Source organism: Talpa occidentalis, unplaced genomic scaffold, assembly GCF_014898055.3.
Source record: "Talpa occidentalis isolate TD23 unplaced genomic scaffold, MPIMG_talOcc4v2.1 talOcc4.4, whole genome shotgun sequence".
In the NCBI taxonomy this organism is placed as follows: domain Eukaryota; kingdom Metazoa; phylum Chordata; class Mammalia; order Eulipotyphla; family Talpidae; genus Talpa; species Talpa occidentalis.
In genome coordinates, this window is record NW_023604295.1 from 22,015,699 (window position 1) to 22,029,616 (window position 13,918).

General features: G+C 35.9%; 1 protein-coding gene and 1 non-coding gene across 2 annotated transcripts in view; one reads left to right on the top strand and one right to left on the bottom strand.

Annotated features, from left to right (window-relative positions):
* NLGN1 (neuroligin 1) overlaps positions 1 to 13,918 on the top strand; it is an 882,121-nt gene that overhangs the window by 183,592 nt on the left and 684,611 nt on the right. The gene's annotated exons all lie outside the window — the stretch shown is intronic.
* Positions 1,860 to 1,966, bottom strand: LOC119258412 (U6 spliceosomal RNA). The gene has a single exon (XR_005128254.1). It is a non-coding gene; the product is annotated as a U6 spliceosomal RNA (small nuclear RNA).

A 13,918-nucleotide genomic window follows, 5' to 3' on the forward strand; every position in this document is an offset into this window, starting at 1 on the left:
CAGGAGAGTGAGAGGATTCACCAGAGACAGAGCGGGGGAACAGAACAGGCAGCCTGATGAAATACACTGCTGAGGGGAGCAGTGGGCAAGTCAGGAGAGGTCTGCTGTGCCATGTGGGATTCTCGCCAGCTGGCCCAGATCGAGCCTGCGCTGCAGAGGCTGTGGACAGTGTGGCGTTCAACCACCTGTGCCTCCAGGGAGGCCCAATATGTGAAATTTAAATAGCCTCAAAACTAGAGTAATTTTTTTGTGTTTTTAAAAATATGGCTATGTAATCAATTCTTGCTAATGAACGCTCATGCCGAGGTGACTTCTATTTATGCATCGAGTATGTTCCATATTTAATACGATCCTTTTGTTTTTGATATGTACTTTGGATCTAGTTTGTTGGAATCTGTCAATTTTCTTTTTTAAATGATTTCTTTTAAGATTTATTATTTATTCATGCACACAAGAACTGGGGTACAGGCCAGATGTGCGGGGGCGGGGTGAGAGGAATCTCCAGAGACAGAGCAGGGAGCAGAACAGGCAGACTGACTGAAATACACTGCTGAGGGGAGCAGCAGGCGAGGCAGGAGAGGTCTGCTGTGCTGTGTGGGAATCTCCCTGGCCAGCAGGGATCAATCCCATGCTTCAGAGGCTGCAGAGAGCTTCACAGCGCTGCGCTCAACTGCCTGCGCAACCAGGGAGGCCCTAAAATGATTTTTGAAAAGATGTAAGGAAATCATTACTCTTCTGTAATACACCATATTTCTAATTTTTAAAATCATCCTATGCTAACCTATGTTGGGAAGTATTTCTCCTACGTTTGTTGTATTTAGCAGTTGTTTTTTTTTTTTTATATTATTTATACAAGAACCAGGGTACAGGCCAGATGCATGGGAGGGTGAGAGGATTCACCAGAGACAGAGTGGGGAATAGAACAGGCAGACTGATGAAATACATTGCTGAGGGGAGCAGTGGGCAAGACAGGAGAGATCAGCTGCGCCATGTGAGTTTCTCCCCGGCTGGCCGGGATTGAACCCGCACTGCAGAGGCTGCGGACAGCTTCACAATGCAGCCCTCAACTGCCTGTGCCACCAGGTGGTTATAAAATATTTCTTTTTGTAATTAATTTCAACATGTGAGTTTAATTTATTTATTTTTCCCACCATTATCCTTTATACCCCTTTGAAACTTCCACACCTTAGAAGAATTACTTCATTTTTTAGTGTCCACTAGTCTTTACAAGTATTTTGTTTTGTTGAATCATCTGCTATGTATGTGACCAATATTATGTGCTTCATATACATAATTCCCTTGAATACCCTCTGTGTTCCTGCAAATAGCAATATTTCATCTTTCCTGGTGGCTGAATAGTATTCCATAGTGTGGCTATATCACATCTTCTTGATCCAGTTCCCTGTTGGTGGACATTTAAGTTGTTTCCGTGTTCCAGCTCATGTAAAATAATACTGCAATAAGCATTGTAGAGCATATAATTTTTTTTATTTTATATGTTTTTTACATCATTTTTCATTTTTGCACAATGTATGCATTTTCATCTTGGTTATAGTCCCCATACAATTCCTCGCCCCCCCTTATTTTGACCCTAATCCCACCCACCCCCACCCCCAGTGTGTCTTCTGGTTCATAGTTGCTTGTTGATTTTGATTTTTACTTTATTATAATTAGCCTCTTTCCAGCCCCTTATTTAGGTTTTCTAAATTCCTGCTATGAGTGAGACCATCCGGTATTTTTCTTTTTCTTTCTGGCATATTTCACTGAACATGATCCTTTCTAGCTCCATTCATGTTGCTGCAAATGGCATAAGTTTATCTTTTTTGATTGCTGAGTAATATTCCATTGTGTATATGTACAAAAATATGGAATGTTTCACAAATTTGCATATCATCCTTGTGCAGGGGCCATGCTAATCTTCTCTGTATCTTTCCAGTTTTAGTATATGTGCTGCTGAAGCGAGCATGCATATAATTTTTGAGTTGATGGTGTCAGGCTCTTCAGATAAGTGTTCAGGAGTAGGCTTGCTGGGTCATAAGGCATTTCCATTTTTAGTCATTTAAGGTAATCCACATGACTTTCCAAAATGGCTGCACCAATTTACATCTACTGTGTAATAGGGTTTATTAAGGTTCCTCTTGCTGCCATTCCTCTCCAGCCCTTGTTGCTAAGGGATCTTTCAAATATGTGCCATTTTCAGGGGTCTGAGTTAATACAATCTTGTGATTTTGATCTGCATCTCCCTTACTGAAAGTGATGATCAACAATTTTCTATGTAGCTCTTGGTCTTATGGATATCCTGTTTGGGCAGTTGTCTGTTTAGGTCTGCTGCCCCTTTATTAATTGGATTTTTTCATTATTAATTTGGGTAAGTTTTTTGTATACATTAGTATTTGTCCATCCCTGTAGGATGTCTTTTCCATCTACTTATATTTTCTTTCACTCTGTATGAACTATGTCATTTATATAATCCCAGTTGTTTATTTTTGCTTTTATTTCCCTTGTCCTAGGGGTCAAGTCTCCAAAAACTTCTTGATGATTAATGTCATGAAACATATTGCCCAAGTTTTCTTCTTTATGTTTTATTTTTGCAGGTTTTAAATCTTAGTCTATAATTCATTTGTTTTTGTACAGTGAGATAGTGATTGATACAACTTCATTCTTTTACCTGTGGCTACCCAGTTTTCCTAGCACCATTTCTTAAAGAAACACTTCTTTCTCCATTGTTTGGTTGGCTCCTTTACTATGAACTAAAAATTTATATGTGTATGTGTATTTATTTCTGAGCTTTTGATTCATCTTCATTGATCCATGTGTCTATTTTTTATTCTGTACTATACTATTTTAATTACTATTCCTTTTTAGTATAGCTTAAATCATATAATATGATACATGCATTTCTCTCCTTTCCCCCTCAGGGAAAGGAACTTTTGCTGTTTGAGGCCTTTTATGATTACATATAAATTTTAATATTCTTGTTCAATTTCTTTGAAGAATGCCCTCGGCATTTTAATGGAGATTATATTAAATTTATATATAAATTTTGGTAGAATATTCATTTAAATAATATCGATTCTTTCCATACATGAACATAGAATGCCTTTTCAATCTCCTTATGTCATGATCTGTATCTGTTAATATGTATGACAGTTCTCATTATATAAGTCCTTTACCATCTCAGGTTAATTCCTGGTTCTTCGAATCTTTTTGTTGTGATATGAATGCAATTCTTAATTTCTTTTCCTTCTTGTTCACTGTTTATGTATAAAAAAATGGAACAGATTTTTGTATATTGATTTTGTAACCTGCCACTTTGTAATACTCATTTATTGATTCTAATAGAATCATTTGATTTTTCCTTATACAGCATTATATCATGTATGATTTAATAATTGTTTCCTTTTAAAATTTTCTCAGGCTGTTTCCATATAGTAAATAGTGCTGTAATAAGTATAAGAGTGCACGTTTCCTTTTGAATTTCTGGATAGATGCCTAAGACTGGAATTACTGGGTCAAATGGCTGAACCACGTTTAGTGTTTTGAGACATATCCATAGTGCTTTCTTTTTTTTTTTTTTTTAATAGAGGCATGTTTTATTTATTTATTTATTTGTTTTGTTTGTTTTGTTTATACAAGCACTGGGTACAGTCAGAAGCACGGGAGGGTGAGAGAATTCACCAGAGCCAGAGCGGGGAGCAGAGCAGGCAGAAGGACCGAAGTACACTGCTGAGGGGAGCAGCGGGCGGCAGGAGAGGTCTGCACGCCATGTGGGACCCTCCTCTGGTGGCCGGGGAGCAGCCAGAGATTGAACCGGCACTGCAGAGGCCGCGGGCAGCTTCGCAACCCAGTGCTCAACCGCTGCGCCACCGGGGAGGCCCGTATCCATAGTGCTTTCAATAAGGGCTGGACTCTAATATTACCTCCATTAAAAATCAATTAATTAATTAATTAATAGAAAAAGAAATGATTTTTTCTTAAAATGAGGTAACATTGCTTAACATTGCTGTTTGTATTTTAGAAGTATAGAATCCCCATCTCCAGGTGTTGTTACCATAGTGCCCCCCCCCCACCAAAGCATACATAGTCCACCACCATAGATCATTGTTTCAATTCCTCTTTTCTAACCTGGATTCCTATTTTCTCCTGTTGTTGGTGTTTTATTGCTTGAGTTGAGTTAAAACCTCATTAAATTAAACAGAAGTGGGGAGTGTGGACATCCTTGTCTTTTTCCTGAAGTTAAAGGAAAAGCATTGAGTTTTTCACCATTAAGTAATATATTGGCTATAGGTTTGAAATATATAAACTTTATTATGTTGAGGCAGGTTCCTTCTTTTTCCACCTTGTATACAAGTTTTGAAATTAATGGATGCTAATCTTATCAATGCTTTCTCTGCAACTATTGATATTAAAATGATTTTTACCTTTTCTTTTGTTGATGTAATGTATTACATTGATTGATTTACTTATAGTAAATCAATTTTACATTCCTGAGGAAAATCCCACTTAATCATGATGTGTAATTTTTGTGATGTGTTGTATATTGATCTTTTGTATGGTCTTCTTGATTTATATTTCATTTATTTTCTTTCTTAGTTTTATTATTTCCTTAGACTAATTTTAGGTTTTGTTTGTTCCTTTTTTGCAAGTTGCTTTATGTGTAATATTAAGTTGTATTTTTTTGGAGTTTTCCTCCTTAAAGTGCTCCTGCATTGCCATTATCTTCCTTCTTAACACTGCTTTTGTTGCAGTCTATAAATTCTGATAGTTTTTAATTCTTATTTTCACTAATGTCTAGATTTTTTTTATTTCTTTCAATTTCCTCTTTAAACCAGTACTAAGAAACATAATGTTTAGTCTCCACATGTTTGTTTCTTGACTTTTTTCAAAGATAGTTTATTTCTAGCTTTATGGCATTATTGTCAGAAAGAGTACTTTGTAAAATTTCAACCTTCATGGTTTTATTGATAATTTAACTTGTGTCCCAACATATGATCTATACTTGTGCACTTTGATACATATGTAGTATATTTTTGCATGGATTTTTCTGTAGATGTCTATTAAACCTTGTTTCTTATTTAAGAGTGTTTACATATCTATTCTCTGATTTGTTACATTTCCACAGTTTTAAGTGGAGTATTTAAAAACTCCTAGTATTTTGCCATGTCACAGGCTTATCCTTGAAAGTACTTTACTTTCACTTGAGGTAATCCTCCTGCCTCAGAGCAGCCCCCCATCCTGCAGTGATTCAACTTCACAATACCATCAGTAAAGTATCTAGCACCGAACAACCAAAAGGTTTTTCTTCAGCAACTCCAAGGTGGGTCAGGAAAGGGTCGATGAGGAAGAGGCAGGAAGAACCTGGTCCTTGAATCACCTTTTCCTTCAGGAACACCAAGGATAAGTGTTTGGAGGGAGCAGCTACATCTGAAATACAAGTAGGAGTGTGTGGGCTAGTATCTTAGCAAATAGCAGAGACAGATGCATCATTAAGGGAAGGAAAGACTTAAGAAACAGCAAATGAGGAACAGTGCCAGTTCACAAGGAGGGATACCTGCCCTTCCCTTACCAGCACCAATGCTTCCATGGTCTGCCCCAAAGAATGGGATACTTCTCAGCAAGAGCATGACCTGTTTGACTCTTCAATGAAAGGCATCCAGGTAGCCAGTAACTCATCTTGGCAGTGGGAAGTGCTACTAGCTTGTCCCTTGTGCTGTACAGATTATCTGCCCCAACCCTTGGGAAATTGAAAGATTGCCCTCTCCTTCCCCATATGCTAACTTCAGCCTGTATGTAGAGTATATATATATATATATATATATATATATATATATATAAAAAACAAACAAACAACAAAACTGCAATTGTCCACAGGGAGTTCAGTTGGCCAGTGGGTTTTTTGTGCTGCTTCGGGGAGTCAGTGGAGGCATAGGTATGGATCTGGTGTGATTTTGGGTATTTGCTTCACTCCACAGCAGGAGAGTGCAGAACTATTGGGCACATCACACATAATATTTTTGGCAGGGTACTTCTAGACCATGGACCTCCAAGGGTCTGGATACACAGCAGTGGCTCACCCTCAGCTGCCTCTGACCCATGCCTAGAGTTCATAGAAAGAAACTGAACAGTCACGGTAAACTTAGTCTGCCTAGCAGGTTTTTGTTTCTGCCATGAGGAGTCAAAAGAAGCACAGGCATGGGGCTGGTAAGATCTCTGGCACCTGCTTCTCTGCATTGCCACAGAGGGAGTTTACAGGTCCTCCAGGAATATTGATTAGAGCATTATCTGTAAGGGCAACTGGACAGGCTTGAAAAAAACTGAGAAGTCATTCACTGTTCACTTGTTAATTGTGAATTCAACCTATCTACATTTAGGGCAATTATTGATATGTGAGTGCTTATTGCCATTTTATTAATTTCAATTTTTCCCCTAAAATCTTCCTTTTGTTTTGTGTAAGTTGCATTTCTATTGTATTATGAGTTCTTTTGATATTTGCTTGAAGGTTCTACTGAGATTAATATAGATGATGGGTTATTTTTTGTAGCCTATTGCAGTTTGGTTTCAAACCCATTCTTATAGGCCACATATTTGTTCTACATCTTTTTTGTATGTTTTATAATTTAAGTTTCTGTTACCTCTATATTTGTTTTGTTGTTGCTTCATAATAACCAATTTCCTATTTCTTACATATTCAGCTTTATGTAGATACATTCTTTTGATTTTTGTTTTCAGTGAAGTTATTTGCCTTTCTTCCTGTTTTAAATCATAGTTTTGCAGGCTAACATATTATAGCATGGAAAACTTTTTCTTTCACTATTTAAATATCTGCTGCCATTTCCTTCTTACTGCAAAATTTTCTCTAAGGAGCCTACATGTGTTTTTATATGTATTCCCTTATAGTTTACTTTCCTTTCTCTTGGTGTTTTTATATTTAGTCTTTGTCATTGGCCTTCAGTTCATTTATAATGTGTCTTCAAGTACTTTGGTCTGGTGTTAATTTGTTTAGAACTCTTTGGAAATGTTAGATCTGGATATCTGTTTCATCTCACAGATTGAGGTGGCTTTCAGCAATTATTTCTTTTTCTTTTTTTTTTTTAAGGGAGATAAATTCTTTTTTTTTAAGATTTATTTTTATTTATTTATACAAGCACTAGGTACAGTCAGAAGCACGGGAGGGTGAGAGAATTCACCAGAGCCAGAGCGGGGAGCAGAGCAGGCAGAAGGACCGAAGTACACTGCTGAGGGGAGCAGCGGGCGGCAGGAGAGGTCTGCGCGCCATGTGGGACCCTCCTCTGGTGGCCGGGGAGCAGCCGGGGATCGAACCGGCGCTGCAGAGGCTGTGGGCAGCTTCACAACCCAGCACTCAACCGCTGCGCCACTGGGGAGGCCCCAGCAATTATTTCTTATCCTTGCAAGTACTTTACTTTTTCTTGAAGTAATCCTGTATGACTTTTATTGAGATAACTTTGGTTTACAACACTATGTATGATTTAGAGTTACAGGTTCACACCTCTTCAGATTTATTTTACTATTCCTTTCTCTTCCTGTTCTCCTTCATCGACCCCCATGATAAGGATGTTATTTCTCTTTATCCTGAGGAATTCTTAAACTGTATTCATTCTTTTTTACATTCTTTCTTCTGTTTGTTGTTCTATTTGTATTTTTTCTACTGTAATTTCAACCTCACATTACTTCCATTTGTCTAATATGGAGATCATGTAGTAGATTTTTAATTCAGCTATACTAGTATTTTAAATTCATTATTTCTAGTGGTGAGATTTTCATATTATCTCAGACTTTATTGTGTTCCTGTTTTTGTACATGTGTTGTTTTTCCTTATCAACAAGCATGGTTATAACTGCTACCTTAAAATGTTCCTTAGCATGGCACTTAGCAGTTATTCTGGATTGAGACTTCTCTTGGGGTTTTTATTGCTTCAGCACTTGTGATATATTCTTCTATCCATTTATTTTTAATTTTATGGGTTGTAATATGAAATTTCCTTTTCTTATCTTACTTAATAAATTGTTTTTATATACTTCCTACAGAAGCTGGAAGTAATCCTAGGATTTTTACCCAGAGTCTTTAGATTTTTATTGTTTCATAGACTGCTGCCTTTGCATTTTTGTTTCAGATGCCCAGGGTGCTGGTGACAGTAAGGAGTAATAGGCAAGAGGGAACTGCAGCACTGAGGCACTGAAAGGTCACCTCCAGTGAACATAATGGAGATTCAGAGTATTCCACTCCCCCTAAGCCAACTCCATGGCCAAAATGTCTCCTATAGTTCATTATTAGATTACTTCTAGGCTGTGCTTGAGCAATGGAAGTAGCACTGGGTTTGGACTATAGTTGAGACAGGGCCACAAGCTGGGGATTGTTCTCTCTGCTTTTCCTGTATGGGGCCTTATCCAGGAGAACTTGCTTTTGTTATTATGGTCCAGGTACTTCATCCTCCGGTTAGTGAGAGTATTCAGTTGTTGTCTTGGTTTTGGACCTGTGTGCTCAGGCAGGTGTTTCACATTTGACAGCACTGAGCTGCAAATAAAAGTCTCTTCTATGAGGAGTCACAGGTTTTCCGATCTAGGTGCCCCTGCCATTTCAGTCTCCAACTGTTTTGGTATGGGAGCCTCAGGCTGAACCAGTAATCTATAATCTGCATTCTTACTTCTAAAGATATCTAGTGGTGCACTGTCCTGCTCACCAACTCTGTGTACCCCTTTCTCCAATGTAGTGCCTGATTTTTAAAGTCCGTAATGTAGGTATGTGCCCTTGAATTAACAGCAGAGGGGCTCAGGATAGCAGTCACTCCGGCCTCTCATGGGTTGTACAGCTCCAGTATTACACATTTTAATTAAAGTTTTTCCTACCCTTTTCTGCCACGCCTATTGTTGCTCCTGAGGTAGCTGATAGTCATCTCTTTATCTTTCAGGAGTTTTGACTTTGCTTTTCTGTAATTTGATTGTGACTATGTGGATGAGGCAAGCTGAAGTCATCTGACTTTGACCATTTACTACTGATTCAAACCAAGCTCCTTCATATCTATATTTCTCGATCTGTATAATGCTACAAGTTATATTTTTTTCAGAATTCCATAAGCATGAATAATGACACTACTTTGCAGGAGACACTCAATAAATTATGTAATAGCTGTTTTGTTATCATTGATGTTGTTAATTAAAGCCCTCTATATAGTTCCTATGTACCTATTAAATATTAGTAGAAAGTGAAATAAAACAAATGTATTAAAAATGATGGAGAATACTCATTGTCAGTCAGCTATGAATTGTTGACTATCAAGCAATGGCTAATCCTTTCCTTAGAAAAGAAAATAATATCTTCCATCACTTTAAAATATGCTTACTGTGGAAAATTCATAACACATGAGAAAATTTCTGTAGTATATGTGCCTGATCCTTAGAGAATGAATTCCTTTTCACCTTTGTGAAAAGATGGTAAAGCATTTTGGATGACTGAAGTGAGAGCGAGCCAGCAGGGAAAAAAGAAAGTCAGCTATGAAAATCAGACTAATTAATTAGTAGAGGATCAGAAGAAGCTGTGGTAGTTTTATTTACAGTAAAAATTTTGCACAATTATTGGCCTCTAAATAATCCAATATAATTTGAGAGACTATGTTTTCCAAGACCATGGCTTCTATAAATCAAATACCAATTGTTAGCAGTGGAAAACTATTGTGATAACCTTTAATTTTCCCTAAAACTTTGAGATTCTTGCATTAAATAGCATTGGTTATTTATATATGTGTGTATGCTATATCTCCCCTTAACTATATGTTTATTTACAATAAAATAGTGTAGAAAGACATATTATAGTTTTGGAATTCAGTGAAATCTGGATAAGAAATTCTGTTTAGGTTCTGTTACTCAAAATGTGATCCGTAGACCAACAACATGGAAAGTTGTTAAAAATACATACTCTCAGAGTCTACCTCACAACTACTAAAGTAGGTCATTTGTTTTAGTAAAATTATGAGTAATTCAATACATATTAAAGTTTGAGAGACATTGGGTGTCTAATCACCTCCAATTTTAGACAAAATGATTTCTGACTTTGTAGGTCCCTATGCCTACAAATTATAAATACTTGGAGAATTAGCACTCCAAATCCAAATGCTCAAAATGATAGGGATGACTGCAGTCAGCCAGTACATTAAGAAATAAACTTAAATAAAAAGAGAACTAGCTTCATATAGATATGTGTGAAAAGGAAATGACAAGGGATTCTAAATATATGAAGAGCTTCTCAGAAGAAGGGGAATAGAAATTATTTCATGTAAATTGCAGAGAGAATTGTTAGATCATTGAACAGAATTAACAGGAAAATATTTTTTGTTGAGAGATAATAAAACTGTGCATATCTACAATATTTTATCTCCTTCCACAACAAGTTACCCAGTGATCTGTCAGGAGCACTGTTGAAAGAGCATTGCAGGTAAAAGGTTTAAAGGGGAAGACTTCAGAGGAATGACCTCAAAGATGACTTTCAGAGCTAAAATTCTAGGATTTGTCCACTGAGGTACTTGAAAAATCTGTGGATAATTGGCTATATGTAACAAGTGAAAAGAGAACTGTTTGAATGAACATAAGTAGTGGTTAGGTTTAGCAACTAATAAGAATAATCAACTGCACTGCCTGTGCAGATTTAAGAGGCAAATTACATGTTTAACAAAACCAATGAACAGAGGTGCTCTTAGCTATTTTGTGAGAACTTGAAAATTCACTCTTTAAACCCTTTGCTCACTGATTTGCTGGGCAGCTCTCATTTTGTAGAGAGGAAAGTAGGCTAAACTTCTCCCCCTGGGCATAATGATAGTTGATATTTGTACATGAAAGAGAGGTAGTGAGAAAGAATTAGGAGAGGTTAAGATATCTTATGTGAGCTGCAACTTGACTGACTTTTGAAACTATATTTTTGATTATCTTTGAAATAACATTTGATTCAATTGCTGCAACACAGTAACATCAGCAAACAAATAACTTATTATTATTTTTTTTTTTTTTAGTATTTAAACATACACGACTTTCTTAAACTAAATTGGGACTTCTAGGTCTGTATATCTTCAAAAAAGTGTAACTAAGTATAGTTTCCTAAACTAAAAATAAAAGTTAGTTCAAAATTCATTTAGAAGAGAAACAAAACTGTAAAAGTTCTCGTAATTCAATATGCTTGTAAAGTAGGCTTAATACTGAATCACAAGGTGAACATCATTTTCATGATGTAGTGTGCTGTTAGTGATGGATCCTGCCGGGCCGTGGGCTAGGGGAATACTCCATTGTGGAATATTTCCACCATCCCAAAAATTCCTTATGCTGTTTTCTGATCTTCAACACCTGCATACTCCCTAGAAACCATGCTGCTGAATTAATCATACTTCAATTGTCATAGAAAAATTGTTTCAGTTCCTGATTTTCAATATCAATGACTTGTTTTGGATTTTCTTGGGTCTGAAAGATTAATCCAGTTTTCATATTCACTTTTATCAAGAGTTTGTTCCTTTCATTGACAAATAGTATTTCAGGATTAATTAGTTGTGATAATGATCAGTTAACTTGTATATTTTTGCTCCTATAAATAAAACTGCTATGACTTTCTAGTTTTTCTTGTGTAGGTAGGTATGGAATTCTTACTCTTATGGTAAATGTGAAATTATAAAAAAACCCAATTGTTTTTTATAATAGTTGAACATTTCTGTATCCCCATAAGCAAAGTATGAGATTCCATTTGCTCTTCATCTTTGCCAATATTTGGTGTTTTCAAATCAAGACTTTATTGTGTATTACTATGACTAGTGATGTTGAACTTCTTTTTGTATGCTAATTGGCCATTTGTGTGCCTCCTGTAGTAGTGGCCTTTTCTAATATTGGTCTTTTTTTTTAATCTATGTTTAGTTGAATTTTTAGTATATTATATATAAATACTTTATCAGATCATGACAAATTCCCAGTATTTTGGCATGCTATTATACATTTTAAATCACAAATGTGTAAGATTATTTTTATTCATCAATTAAGATGTTTATATGATTTTGATTTCTAATTGATGAATTATATTGAATAATTTTTTTAAAGATTTATTTATTTATGCATACAAGAGCTGGGTACAGGCCAGAGGTGTGGGGTGTGGGGTATGTGAGAGAATTCACTAGAGAGAGAGTGGGGGACAGAACAGGCAGACTGACTGAAATACACTGCTGAGGGGAGGAGCCGGTGAGACAGGAGAGGTCTGCTGGGCCATGTGGGTAGCTCCCTGGCCAGGTATAGAACTTGTGCTGCAGTGGCTGTGAATAGCTTCATAGTACTGAGACCTAACCCTTTGTGCCACCAGGGAGGCCCGCTTTTCCACTTTTTTATTTTTAGCTATTCATGTATTTATAATTGAAATGTGTCTCTCATACACAGCATATAATTTATCCCACCTTTTTTAAAATCACATTTTATAGTGTGGTCTTTTAATTACCTAGTTAACTTACATTTAACATAATTATTTATAAGATGTGTTAAGCCACTTTGTTTTCTGTTTAGTCTATCTAATATTATTTTTATTTTGTCTCTGCTTTTCTTATTCTTTGAATTAATTATATTTCAGCATTTCATTTTATATCTTCTATTAACTTTTTGCTAAGCCTCTTTGTTTAGTGATTTAGAAATTACAATATGATTAATTAACTCATTAATGTCTACCTTATGTAGTGTTTATTCCGTATAACTTCATTTTCCAATTGCCTTGTGTTTTATTTTTTTTCCTATTATCTATTTCTATATTATCTCTGATACTTTATCATTTTGCTTTAGTCAATGGTCTCAAACAAATTTCTGATGAAAAGTCTTTTATAGTTACCCCACATATGTACAGTATTTCCTGTAGATCCAGATTTCCATCTGGCATCAGTCCATCCTACCGAGCTTTCTTTAGACTTTTTTTTTGTGTAATTCCTGTTTGCTAACACCAACTTCTTTCAACTTTTTGAAACTAAAAGTGTCTACTTAGATTTTATTTTGGAAAAAAAATTTGGTGAGGTACGGAATGTTGAGTTAACACATTTTCCTTTTATCCTTTTCCAGCATTTTAAAGATGTAGTTCTAGTTTCTTCTTTTCTGTATTGTTTCTGATAGAACATAAGCTGTAATATGTAATAATTACTTTCCTGACTGAAGTGTGTTATCACTGCTCTTTCCTGTCTCTTTCCTATTAAACATGGGTTTAAATCATTTTAGCTACTATATCCTTAGCTGTGATTTTCAGTGTGTTATCCTGTTGTGGTTTGTTGACCCTCTCCTCCTGCATTCTGAGTACTTACATGCTAAGATAGTAAATACCCCAAGGTGACTAGCAAACTCTCTCTCTCTTTTTAATATTTTGCTTATCTGCTTCAGTTTGGATAATACTTACTGACCTGTCTTCAAATTTATGAATTCTTCTGTAAGATCTATTCTCCTTTCAATTCTTCTAATGGATAATTTCTTTTTTGTAGAATTTTTATGTTTCTATTTTTCCTTTGAAATTCTCCATATCTTCATTCACTATTTCCATTTCCCCCTGTATTTTAAAAAATCTAAAAATATTTTAATACCTGGGCCATCTAAGTATGCTTCAATTGACTGAAGCTATTCTTAGATTTTCGTTGTATGTTTCACATTTTTTTTGTTTTATGCCTATTATTTCATATAATAGACAATACACAGATTTAGAAATCAATATCACAACCACATAAACAACCAGGTAGTTTATCCTGAAAAAGTCACAAAAGACTTTGAAAGTGAAGACAGCGCTTCCTTGGACAGAAATTCTCTTATGGTTTCCCTGCTTAAGCAGGACTTATGAGCCTTCTTAGAGAGCAACCACCCCTAAGCTGAAGGATAGAAAAGTTGCATGAAGCCTCTGTCAAGTAAAGATAGATATAGTT